The sequence below is a fragment of the Brassica napus genome, chromosome A6 (assembly GCF_020379485.1).
Source record: "Brassica napus cultivar Da-Ae chromosome A6, Da-Ae, whole genome shotgun sequence".
Lineage (NCBI taxonomy): Eukaryota > Viridiplantae > Streptophyta > Magnoliopsida > Brassicales > Brassicaceae > Brassica > Brassica napus.
The window spans coordinates 5,135,195-5,149,600 of record NC_063439.1 but is presented as its reverse complement, the minus strand read 5'-3'; positions in this window follow the sequence as shown (position 1 = coordinate 5,149,600).

Here is a 14,406-nt window from a genome sequence, read left to right as displayed (position 1 = left end):
CACTGTGAAGCGGAAAATCTATTATTTCAACAGAATGAAATATTTATGTTATTGTAATAAACTTTTAATTAATGTTATAACGTCGAAATGTCTATGTAATGTGAGCTTCAAGCGAATGTCTTTTGGATAACTCGAAGCGCAATGCGCGACGCGGAAACTTGGGATTTCTATGAAATTTGACTCGTAACTATGATCTATCTCAGTGCTATTAAATGAATGATAATAGTTTCCGAATGTTTAGTGTTTAATAGTGTCCTTAATTCCGATAAACAACTGAACGCGGAAACTTAGTGTTCTTAATTCTTATAAACAACTTGGGAGTATGATTTTGCATGGTTTTTACTTTCTAGTTTTTGTGTATACGCTTGCAAGTTTTTTGTATGTATGTACATACAATGACGAAGACGTATATACATACACTGACCAAGACGAGACGAGGATATATGATTGATCAAATCTTCTGATATGTTTTTAGCAACACTCACCTTTAGAAGTAAAACATTCATAACTTTTAGTATCCAACATATGGAAACTTCATTGCAAGCTAGTCCACATGAAATCTAGCTATAGCTGATCGGTGATGTCTGTTTTTTTAGTGGGCTATAGATTTCATCTAACGCACAGAATTTATAAACAATTATTATGAATCTTTATTTTCAAAGATATAATTAATCTTTATGATAAAAATGTAGGTCAAATTCAAACTAACAATTTGTAGAAAATCAAGTCCATTTAAAAAGTATATATTGGCCAACCGCGGTAAAACTAAGCATCTGCCATCTGTAATGAGTCTAATGACCAACATAAAAATAACAATAGCTTAAAATCGTGACCTTGATCAAAATAGTAGCTTTTCAATTACTTTCAAAAAATTGACATCGAAAGGAATGATCAATTGCGCTAGTATTTGTAAATCCTGCATTTAAAATATCATCTTTTCAGTATGTTATTCTTAATGATGATGTGTTCTTTTGGAAAATCCTTGAAAGTTGACGAGAGACAGAATAGTTTGCCTGATTAGCTCATGTACTCACATATTCGCAAGTTCAGAACATAGACAATAATATGTTCTGAATATGGTAAGAATCAGTTAGAGCCAGCTTTTCCAAATTAAAATAATAAATAGTTTCAAAAAGATCTCCTTCGGCAGAACGTGTTGGGCACATATTAAGGTGTTTCCTGCCTGGTGATACACCTATACAGATTCTTCTATACCAGTTTCGGTGTTATTTGCTTCTCTTTTTTTATAAGCAACCCCTGAATTAAGCATTTTTTCGCCCGTCCATAAGTAAGATAATATTGTTGACAATCTATTCTATTAAAAGGAAATCAGTCTTAATAAATCTACTTATAAAGGTTGTTTGGACTCTTTCATTTTTTAGTCCAACCTATTATATATAACTAAATCTTATAACCAACCTATTTTATAGCAACCAAATAAAAATCTCCTACATTTAAATAAAACATATTACTGTTTATTGACTTTAAATATTATAATCTAAACTGTCGACCTATAGCCTTTTAAATATGTACGTAGGTTTTGTATGAACCATTGTTCTATTAGTAATGTTTATATAACATGTTTGTATCGAATGATGGTATGAAATTATTATAAACTAACATTATACCTCATATGCCAAGACTTTAATGAACCATATATTAGATATCTATTATTTAAATGAGTCAGTGTTTTCATCACAAAAATATAACAAATTGGTGTTTTCATCAAAGCATTTTAATAACTTACAGGTTTGGTAAAATGTTCATACCTAAGAGAGAGTTATATAAGAGTGTACATATATTTGAACAAAAAAAGAATACATACAAAATCTTAAATAAATTAATTCATGAATTATATAATTTAAATAAATTAATTTTTTGACATCATATGATTTTTTAACATAATAATTTACAACATTTTCAAAATATTAATTCACAAATTTTGTATATAATCTAAAGAAAAATCCGCGCTTTCAAAGCGCGGATCAAAATCTAGTTTATTGTTAGACACAAATCAGAGCACGACAAATTTATTGTTAAACGAGGCCCTAACTTATCTTCCCTATTATATTACCAATAACTAATAAAATAAGGCCGACATACTATATACTTTATACAAAAATATGAAATTCGAAATTTTTATTTGGTGAACAAAATAATTCATCAGCATCATCATAAATATGTTAAAAATACAAAATATTATTGATTATTTATTAAGTCAACCCTGGGAGTGGTATTGCCGACTTTTATATCTTTTAATGTAACCCGGTTGACATTAACAAACAATTAATAAACGTTAGCATGTTCTTACTTCTTAAAGCTTTTTCAAAAGCCTTCTCTCTCACTCTGTTAATAGTGTTATTTTAGAGTTCTTTGTTTTGTTTCAAAAAGTGTCGGTTAACGTTTCAATGTAATATCACACTCTATTCCTATATATCGAGTTTGCTGTAACATGAATTTATTTGCGAGTTTTAAACAATTTATTATCAAAAAATTTAAAATAAAACTCTTTCAAAACATAGCTACGGGATATCGCATTTAAAGTTAAAAACTCTCACATTTAAGCTGATATGTACATTTCAGATGCTAAAAACTGAAGTAAATTGACCCAAACTCAAATGTTGTTGAAATATCAGAAATCTTGTGTATATATGTTTATTAATGGATCAAGATTTGGTTTCCACAAACAAATTACGATTATTTTTGTTTCCTTTTACAGCATTGTGGAAGTTTATACAAACAACCCCGATTAAGGGCATGACTGGTGTAACCGCAACGGTTGCGGTTGCGGAAGTTTGTGGATGCGGGTGGTTGTGGTTTTAATAGATTTGTACGACTGGCAGTTAGAAATTGGTGCATTTGCAGAATACTTATGACTGGTTAACCACCAAATACAATAGCGGTTAAATAATAAATTAACAATATTTACATTTTATATAATTATTAAAATATCAAACATCATAATATTATGAAAAATATAAAATTATATTTTTAATTGTTTAAAATTATTGAAAATATTTTTTATTTAAAGTTTTATATATTATAAAATATAATATAATAGATATATTTTAGTATTTCTATTATTTCAGTTTACAATGTTTATTATTTTTTTTTTGTATTCATATTGTTTTTTTTAAAAAGAAAAACAATTTACCCTTCCGCAACCGTTTGCAACCGCAAACGCTAGTTGGAACCGGTTTTTAAATTTAAGAGGTTAAGACCGATTTAAAATGGTATAGCGGTTTGAGTGATTGTTGCAAAACGCCAACAACCGTTACAAACCGCAAAAGTTGCGTTTACGGGTGGTAACGGAAAAATCAGTCATGTCCTAAGTTGTCTCTACCCACTTAAAATCAGGTATAGTTAAATAATATACATATATGCCTTTTGAGAACATTAAAAAAAAATACCAAACGTTGAGTTTGCCCAGTAAAAAAAGAGTTGCAGCTGTAATTTCGGTTGGAATAAACTATTTACAATGTTTGAATTTTCGGCAAACAGATGAAATTACTTCTTTTCATTAAAAAAAGAATATTAAAAAGACCATTATCCGACTCGTGACCATTCTGAAAACAAGAGGAACAAATAGGAAATGAACGAAGATGAATAAAATGGTAGAAATGAAAAAAAAATGATTGTTTCATCCCATATTTAACAAGGAATAACTTTGTTCTTTATTTCTCTACTAAAAAAAATGGTAAAAAATAATAAGGCAAAATTATTTCTTATAAATGATAATTTTTTAAAAAATTATTAGAGAATACATTATTCCTCGTCATTCTTTGGCATTGGCATGTCTCGGTTAGTTTCCAAAAAGTACGACGTACTTTAATTTTTCATTTTGACTTTGCACTGATGTAAGTTATCTTTTTACCTTCGATTCCTCTCTTCGCATTATTATTATTTTTTCCGCAATATATATTCGTAATCTTTCTTTATCTTATAATCTTTCATTGTTGTTAAAGTAATACGGAAACATAAATATTTGTATGCTTTAAGAAAAATATATATGAATGCATGAACATAGTGTGGTCGGAAGGTATCAACAAACAACTGCAACTTTTAAATGGAAACACAACAAACAGATTTATCGACGGTTTAGAAACAATTGACTCCTTCGTAACTTACATAGAAACGTATACCTTAAACAGTCATTAAACATTTAACTTGGTGTATTTTTTTGGTAAAATTAACTTAGTGGATTTACTTTTTGGTCCTCAAGCTTCTCACTCAAGTCATCACTTACAATTTTTTGGCCTGAACGCAATGCTCACATCTTCAGAGATGTCTCCTTAAACCAAGAAGACTTCTTTGGGGTGGTTGACCGGGGGCTACGCATTAGACTGCTGTCCCCCTTTTCTAGTGTCTGCTATCTTTCCTTCTTTGTTCGAATTGTATTTTTGGTTCTTTTTTCATTTTAGTTAATGCTCCAAATTCTCTTTTATTTTCTGTTTGTAATAAATTATGCTCTATAACATTGTAAATTTTTTAAAAAAGTGGTATAAATTCTAACATTTAGATCGAAAAAAAACTTAGCATTTACTCAGTCAAGAACATATCTTATTCCAACCATCCCTTATAAAGCATAATTTTCATAATAATCACTCAATTATTGGTGTAAGATATACACCAAATACATGCAGTTTTCAAAGATGTATTTACTATTTAAACAGGAAATCCATGTCCTCGTAGTAATGACTAATGAGCCAAAATACCCATCCGTTTCATTAAAACAGAAGTTTTAGATAAAAAAATTATTTAACAAAAATATTTCTTTTTTATGTTTTCCATAAAAAAAATTGCAAATTTCAATAAAATTAGTTAGATTTATTGAAAAACTATTGGTTTAAAAACATTGAAATTTGATAATTTCAAAAAACGATGCATAATTAATGTATTTTTTTAATATATGTGAAAACACCAAAACATCCCTCTTCAAGAAATGAGGAGTATTGTTTTGTCCCCAAAATTTAAAACAATTTTTCTTTTTTTTTCGTTATGTAATTGGGTCCCTTTAGAATTTGACATTTTATTATTATGAGTGAGCTTATGCCGCTCATCGGTCATCATCCAGTTAATAGTTTTCGTTTTCTTCTTCGTTTTTAAATACTGACTGCGACTAGAGCCTAGAGACACCTAATTTATTGAATAACTCAACTATGGTTACTTTAACTGGATGTGTATCGTTTTATTTAGTGTCCAATTTGAGTTCGAAACTGGTTAGTCCAGCTATTTCAATACTTCAACATGTGATTAACTTCTTTTTTTTTTGATAATCCCTGCAATGTAAACTGTATTTAGATAAACTTTGTTTCATTATTGAGAGGTTTGAGCTCGAATATGAATACTTGATTCTACTAATAGGAACAATTTTGGGTAACGTTTTTGTTTTTTTGAGCGGAAAAATTATTGATTTATATTTACAAATAAAAAAAGTTTACATTTGAAAAAGTAAACCTATTGCAGGTCATGTGGTAAGCAACACTTGCTGTATTTCAAAATTTTAATCTCGCAGATACAATCATATCAATATACATCATATCAATATACATCTTAATAATCTTAGTATCAAACGTATGTTAATTCACCTGTGGTTTTCAAAGGCACATGTTTAGTTTAATAGTTCATAAACATGTTTATAAACTTCTTAAAAATCAAATTAAAGACTAAATTATAAATTCTAATCATTAAACTCTTATCCAAATATAAACTTTAAACCCAAATAGAATGGAACAAAATAAATAACGTAGTACAAATTGGTGAATTTATTAAATATCTATGATTGCATGAAAGAAATTAATGTTGACTTCAACTATATCCCTTTACCTTCTAAATACTAAATCTTAAATTCTAATCACTAAATCATAACCCAAATATCAAAATCTAAAAAGTACATAATATTATGTAATATTAAATTACATTATGTAATGTTAACTATACAATATAGATCATAACATGGTTTTTACAGGTTCAAAAACATATAACGATAGTTAGAACTTACGAAAATTACCAACAAAGCCTCTTAAACCGGTCTTCTCTTCCACAAAACTTCTCTGGAAACATAGTAGATAGCGTCTTCATCGCTCAAATCTGCGGAAGAATCTATTCACTTTTTCCAAATATTAGTAATGAAAAAATTCTTTTGTGAGAATTTGTGAGTAACAAAGGTTCACGTTTTATTTTTGACAGTCAATAATTATTAATTAAATTTTTGTTTCTTTGCAGGTTGCACCGGTTTCATAGAAAGATATAATAGCATTATTACACAAAATATTTGGTATATGTGAGGAAAATAGGTCTTTTCGTCAGACAGAATTATAAATTTTCATACATCCCAGTTTTCCATGATTTTAATTAATTTAATAGGTGTGGGTTGGTTTAGAAATTACAAATCATATTGTTTTGTTTATATATAGTAGCGTTGAATTCTATTTTACCCAAACCACATTGCCACAATGCTTGATTAATTGGTATTCTCACCTTTTTCTTTTTTTTGTCAACAAAAACACACTCATACTAACTCTTTGAACCAAAAAGGTAGCTCGACATCTATGTGAACGACGAAAGACGATTGTTTTCTGACATTATGTGCTAGATTATCCACCTTTAGATTCTCTGTTCAGGGTACATGAATGATCTCTGAGCTGAGGAAGCTTGACTTCAACATCTTTATGTCTTCCAAATAACTTTCGAACGCCGGCCATTCTTCTGGTTCTGAAACCATATTCACCAGTTGAGAACAATCTGTAGAAAATGTGACTTGAAATTGACGTAGATTCTTCATACACTCCATTGCCCATATCAATGCTTCAATCCCCTCCATTCTTTGCTCCCATCAAATCCTCGAAACCCTCGAGAATACTATACCAACCTTGTCCTGAATAAAGTTCCTTATCTTTCCATGAACCATCTATAAAACACCAACGTCCTACTCTCATCGGACTATACGTAACCTCAGCCTGTTGTGATGCATGCTGAATGTTCGTCATTTGGGCCTCGGTCCAAAGTGTTGATTCAGTTTCCGCAAGATTGAGTGTGTCTCTTGGGTCGATATCTAAATTACTAAAAACCTTGTTGTTCTTTTCTTTTCAAATATATCATAGTATCCACGTAAAGTGATGATCTTCTATTTTCGAGAGTATCCTCCAGAAAAAAACAGTTCATATTTGTGAAAAGATAGTATTCTCACCTTCTAAAGTTGAACTTATTGAAAACAGTTTTATTTTATTTGTATTCACATAACCAAATTAAAATTTGACGTCGGACAAAAAGTATAGTAATTGTTTCACAGTTTGTGACACTGGATGCCTTCATTACCATCCTATTGAGTCATATACTAGGGATTAACCCGGGCTACGCCCGGGTTTTTTTATTTTTTTCTAATTTAAGTTGTTAAATTATTTATATTAAGGCTATGATTTATATTTATATAAATGTTAAAATGCATGTCATAATTAAAATCACGTTAAATTAACATATTTTTTACTATTTAAATATTTTTTTGTAATTTTATTGGCTATCTAGTTATCATATTTAGCAAAACTATCTTTTGAGTGTTGGAATAAATGTTTTAGAGATTTTATTAAACTGCAGAGTATTTTTGGATCGACTACATGCTCAACATTCGAATGATCCGTAAAAAGATGGTCGATCTCCTTGGCCAGGTAAGTATAATTTTAGCAAAAATATCTTTTATTTTCAAATATTAAGTATATAACTATTCTTTTTAATATTTTTTTAATTGTATTTTTGATTAAATTATTGTATTATAATGGTTATGTAAATATTTTTTGTGATGTTTGAATTTTTGTTGTTCGTATACTTAACCTAGATGATATTGATGTTTAACAATTTATTGTTTTCTGGAAATAAAAAATAATGATATATCAAAACGTATCTAAAACTTGTTAAATGATAGTATAATGTAATTTACATCCATTATTTGAAAATAAACATTTGTTGTTTTTATTTTTATTTTAAATCAGAAATTATTTTTATTTAAAAACATTATTCATATATAATATAATAGTTTAAGTTTTGAAGATTAATCTATATATATAAATTATGTATATTTTTTAAAACATAATTTAAGATATTATATATTGAGTATCTGAATAAAAGCTGAATTTCTTATCTTGAAAATCAGATATTTATATTTTTGTCTTCATGTTATACTCACCAATCCATCATTGATATGTATAACTCAGTATGTTTTTTTAAAAAACTTAGTTTTAAGTAATAAACGAATTTAATAAATTAAATTCATCACCTATAATGTTCTGTAAACTATATTTGAAAACTCTCTAAAATTATATTTTAAGCATAATATTATTATTATTTAATTTAAGTTATTTTAAACATAATATATTCTAAACCAACTTAAATTATATTTACAATAGGACCATCCTAAACCGGTTAGTAAACCAAAAAACAATACTAAACCAACATGAACCAATACCTGATTCGGCGAGGAAGGAAGTGTTTCGGGATAAACGCTTGAATGGTTATTAACTGAAATGGTTTGATCATGAAAGAGTTAGTATGAATATTAACAATAAAATTATAGATTAGATTAATTTAAATTTGTAAGAATACCTTTGAGTCTATGAAAAGCAATTCAATTCCCATGAATAAGTTTGACTTTTGGAAGTTGCGGGTTTTCCAACAATGAATCCACCTAACAAAAAGTTTGCTGTTATAAAAAAATCTCATTCAAGGTCATTAAAGGTTTCTGAGACGGCAAGAGTTGATAGTGAAACCATTTTTTTGCTCGAGTGCTTTGAAATTTTCCTTAATAGTGTGAGGTTGATGTGGATGGAATAATGAGTTTTATAGAGACTTTCTTGATGTAAAACTATACATTTTTTTTGTTTAATGTGGTATTTCCATTTTTATATATTTTACTACCATTTTAAGATAGAAGTACATTTAAAGATAGATGCTTAAATCTTAATGTACTTTTTCCATTTTTAAATTGTGTATTTACTTATATTATATATTTTACATTTTAAGATAGATGTTTAATGCTTGATTAACTTTTTCCATTTTTAAAAAATTGTGTATTTACTTATTATTACATATATAATTCATATATTATATATTTACATTATTTAATTATTATTTATTTTCATGTATATGTATTTCCATTTCTTGTACTTTTAATTTACTTAGTATCTCTATTTTACATTTTAAGATAGATGTTTAAATCTTAATGTATGTTTTCCATTTTTTTAAATTGTATATTTCCATTTGTTTTACTTTCTATTTACGTAATATCTATATTTTAAATTTTAATATATATTTTTAAATCTTAATGTAATTTCCCATTTTTTAAATTTGGTATTCACTTATATTATATATTTACTTATTATTTATTTTTCTTTATATTGTGTATTTCTATTTCTTATACTTTCTATTTACTAATAATTTTATATTTTAAGATTGATTTACATTTTAAGATAGATGTTTAAATACTAATGTATTTTTTTCATTTTTTTAAATTGTGTATTTCCTTTTCTTATACTTTCTATTTTCTTAATATCTATATTTTACATTTTAAGATAGATGTTTAATATTTAATGTACTCTTTCCATTTTTTAAAAATTGTGCATTTACTTATTATTGTATATATAATTCGTATATTTATATATTTATAATATTTACTTATTATTTATTTTTCTATATATTGAGTATTTCTCTTTCTTATACTTTATATTTAGTTAATGTCTATATTTTATATTTTAAGATAGATGTTTAAATCTTTACGTATTTTTCCATTTTAATGTAAAACGGCAATGTTTAATAGAAGAACTTGGACAAATAGTCAAATAGTTATATTTATGTTTTTTTTTCTTTTTTTAATAAAATGGTAATGTTACATTATGAAGATAACCCTTTTTTTTAGTGAATAATGGTAATCTTACATATGTTTAATGTAGTTTTTCCATTTTTTTTATGTTGTATGTTTACATATTATTGTTATTTTTAAATGTAAAATGGTAATTTTACATATGTTTAATGTAGTATTTCCATTTTTTATGTTGTATGTTTACATATTATTTATTATTTTCGAAATTATATATAATTTTTTTTTTACAAAATAGTAATGTTACATTATGGAGATAAGCCGTCTTTTTTTTAAATGAAAATGGTAATCTTACATATGTTTAATGTAGTTTTTTCATTTTTTATGTTGTATGTTTATATATTATTTTCTTAAAATAAAAATGTAAAATGGTAATCTTACATATGTTTAATGTAGTATTTCCATTTTTATGTTGTAAGTTTTACATATATTTATTATTTTCAAAATTATATATAATGTTTTTTGTTTTTTTTATAAAACGGTAATGTTACATTATGGAGATAAGCCGTCTTTTTTTTAAGTGAAAAATAGTAATATTACATATGTTTAATGTAGTTTTTACATTTTTTTAATGCTGTATGTTTACATATTTTTTATAATTTTCGAAAATAAGTAATATTAAAATGTAAAACTATATTTTAATGTCATGTGTCATCTTTCGAGATTATATTATATATTTACTTATTATTTATTTTTCTTTATATTGTGTATTTTTATTTCTTATACTTTCTATTTACTAATAATTTTATATTTAAGATTGATTTACATTTTAAGATAGATGTTTAAATACTAATGTACTTTTTCCATTTTTAAAATTGTGTATTTCCTTTTCTTATACTTTCTATTTGCGTAATATCTATAGTTTACATTTTAAGATATATGTTTACATCTTAATATACTTTTTCCATTGTTTTTAAGTTGTGTATTTCTTTTTCTTATATTTTCTATTTACTTAATATCTATATTTTACATTTTAAGATAGATGTTTAATATTTAATATACTCTTTCCATTTTTAAAAAATTGTGCATTTACTTATTATTGTATATATAATTCGTATATTTATATATTTATAATATTTACTTATTATTTATTTTTTTAAATATTGAGTATTTCTCTTTTTTATACTTTATATTTAGTTAATGTCTATATTTTATATTTTAAGATAGATGTTTAAATCTTTACGTATTTTTCTATTTTTAATGTAAAACGGCAATGTTTAATAGAAGAACTTGGACAAATAGTCAAACATATTTATGTTTAATGTAGTATTTCCATTTTTATGTTGTATGTTTTACATATATTTATTATTTTCGAAATTATATATAATTTTTTTTTATATAAAACGGTAATGTTATATTATGGAGATAAGCCGTCTTTTTTTTTAAAGTGAAAAATAGTAATCTTACATATGTTTAATGTAGTTTTCCATTTTTTAATGCTGTATGTTTACATATTTTTTACAATTTTCGAAAATAATTAATATTAAAATGTAAAACTATATTTTATGCCACGTGTCATCTTTCGGGAGAAATTTTTTCCGCTGATGTGGACGCCCTATGGAGTCTCAAAAGCTCCATTTTATTAGTAGAGTGAAAAATAGTAATCTTACATATGTTTTATGTAGTTTTTCATTTTTAATGCTGTATGTTTACATATTTTTTACAATTTTCGAAAATAATTAATTTTAAAATGTAAAACTATATTTTATGCCACGTGTCATCTTTCGGGAGAAATTTTTTCCGCTGATGTGGACGCCCTATGGAGCCTCAAAAGCTCCCTTTTATTAGTAGAGATTCGAGATTATATTATATATTTACTTATTATTTATTTTTCTTTATATTGTGTATTTTTATTTCTTATACTTTCTATTTACTAATAATTTTATATTTTAAGATTGATTTACATTTTAAGATAGATGTTTAAATACTAATGTACTTTTTCCATTTTTTAAAATTGTGTATTTCCTTTTCTTATACTTTCTATTTGCGTAATATCTATAGTTTACATTTTAAGATATATGTTTACATCTTAATATACTTTTTCCATTGTTTTTAAGTTGTGTATTTCTTTTTCTTATATTTTCTATTTACTTAATATCTATATTTTACATTTTAAGATAGATGTTTAATATTTAATATACTCTTTCCATTTTTAAAAAATTGTGCATTTACTTATTATTGTATATATAATTCGTATATTTATATATTTATAATATTTACTTATTATTTATTTTTTAAATATTGAGTATTTCTCTTTTTTATACTTTATATTTAGTTAATGTCTATATTTTATATTTTAAGATAGATGTTTAAATCTTTACGTATTTTTCTATTTTTAATGTAAAACGGCAATGTTTAATAGAAGAACTTGGACAAATAGTCAAACATATTTATGTTTAATGTAGTATTTCCATTTTTATGTTGTATGTTTTACATATATTTATTATTTTCGAAATTATATATAATTTTTTTTTATATAAAACGGTAATGTTATATTATGGAGATAAGCCGTCTTTTTTTTAAAGTGAAAAATAGTAATCTTACATATGTTTAATGTAGTTTTCCATTTTTTAATGCTGTATGTTTACATATTTTTTACAATTTTCGAAAATAATTAATATTAAAATGTAAAACTATATTTTATGCCACGTGTCATCTTTCGGGAGAAATTTTTTCCGCTGATGTGGACGCCCTATGGAGTCTCAAAAGCTCCATTTTATTAGTAGAGTGAAAAATAGTAATCTTACATATGTTTTATGTAGTTTTTCATTTTTAATGCTGTATGTTTACATATTTTTTACAATTTTCGAAAATAATTAATTTTAAAATGTAAAACTATATTTTATGCCACGTGTCATCTTTCGGGAGAAATTTTTTCCGCTGATGTGGACGCCCTATGGAGCCTCAAAAGCTCCCTTTTATTAGTAGAGATTTCTCCCAGTTAACTAATTTCATAATGATGAGATCATCAAATCTAGACGCCCAAACCGATAATTCTAACATAACCGTCTTTATAATAATAGAAACATTTTCAAACCATATATTTACAATATTGCTAACATTCTATTATTGAGCAAGTTGTCATTCCAATGTTAGTCAACCATGGCTTTTGGGATCCTCCGAAGGATTCATACCCAATTATTTAATTTGATACTATTCTTCATTATTCAACTTGTTCATTCGTTTCAAAAAAAAAAATGAATCTGTAGAATTTTTTCTTCATTCGTCACCTGTTGGAATATAAAGATTTTATTTATTTATTACTTAAAAAGGTAAATTTGTCAATGTCACACATTACACCCTACAGCCGTATTTAATTATCTATTAATTTAACAAAATATTACCCAGATAGAAATATTATCTGCATGGAAAAATTTCAATGATATAAAAAAATTTTTTCCAGTTTGACAATTCAACATATACTAAAAATATCAAATATTATGACAGGCAAATTTGCACGCTGGTATTCGAAATCTATCTTTAACTATGGTGTATATTAATTTTGTACCATCGATCTGGTTTATTCAGCTCATAATATCTTTTAGTTTAGAGTAATTTTTATCGTTAAAAAAAACTTTTAGAAAATATTCAAAAATTTACATTTTCCTTAATCTAAAAATATTTCAGACTTATGAAAAAGTTTAGACAAATCTATCTAATACTAATAAAAGAGACTTTTTGAGGCTCCATAGAGCATCCACATCAGCAAAAAAATCTTCTCCCGAAAGATGACACGTGGCATAAAATATAGTTCTACATTTTATTATTACTAATTTTCGAAAATCTATACTATTATTTGTGAAGTAATTTTTAGCAACAGAGCTCTCACGTTGAAAATTAGAGCAGTTAATATCTATACTACCCTTAATAAATTTTATATATAATTAATTATATAATCACAAACGAATTTTTATTAATAATATTTACTTTTTTTAAGAAAATAAGATAATTCTTATATATTGGGTTGTTATCTTAAAACATATTTTTCAATTATAAGACAGTGTTATCCTTAATAAGTTTTAATTAAACATATATATTTAGTTAGATTTTTGTCATATATATATATACATTTGATTTATTTTTTTGAAAACATAAATAATAAGTTATTATGCTGGTTTTTGAATTAATAAAAAAAATAAACTAATAAATATTTGTAAAGCGATTAAGCCCGCATATGCGGGCAAGACGCCCTAGTTATAAATAATATGTAAACATACAACATAAAAATGGAAAAAACTACATTAACCATATGTAAGATTACCATTTTTCACTTAAAAAAATAAAGGTTTATCTCCATAATGTAACATTACCGTTTTATAAAAAAAAAAAACAAAAAACATTATATATAGTTTCGAAAATAATAAATATATGTAAACATACAACATAAAAATATGGAAATACTACATTAAACATATGTAAGATTACCATTTTACATTTTTATTTTTAAAAAAATAATATAAAGCATACAACATAAAAAAATAGAAAAACTACACTAAACATATGTAAGATTACCATTTTTCACCAAAAAAGACGGCTTATCT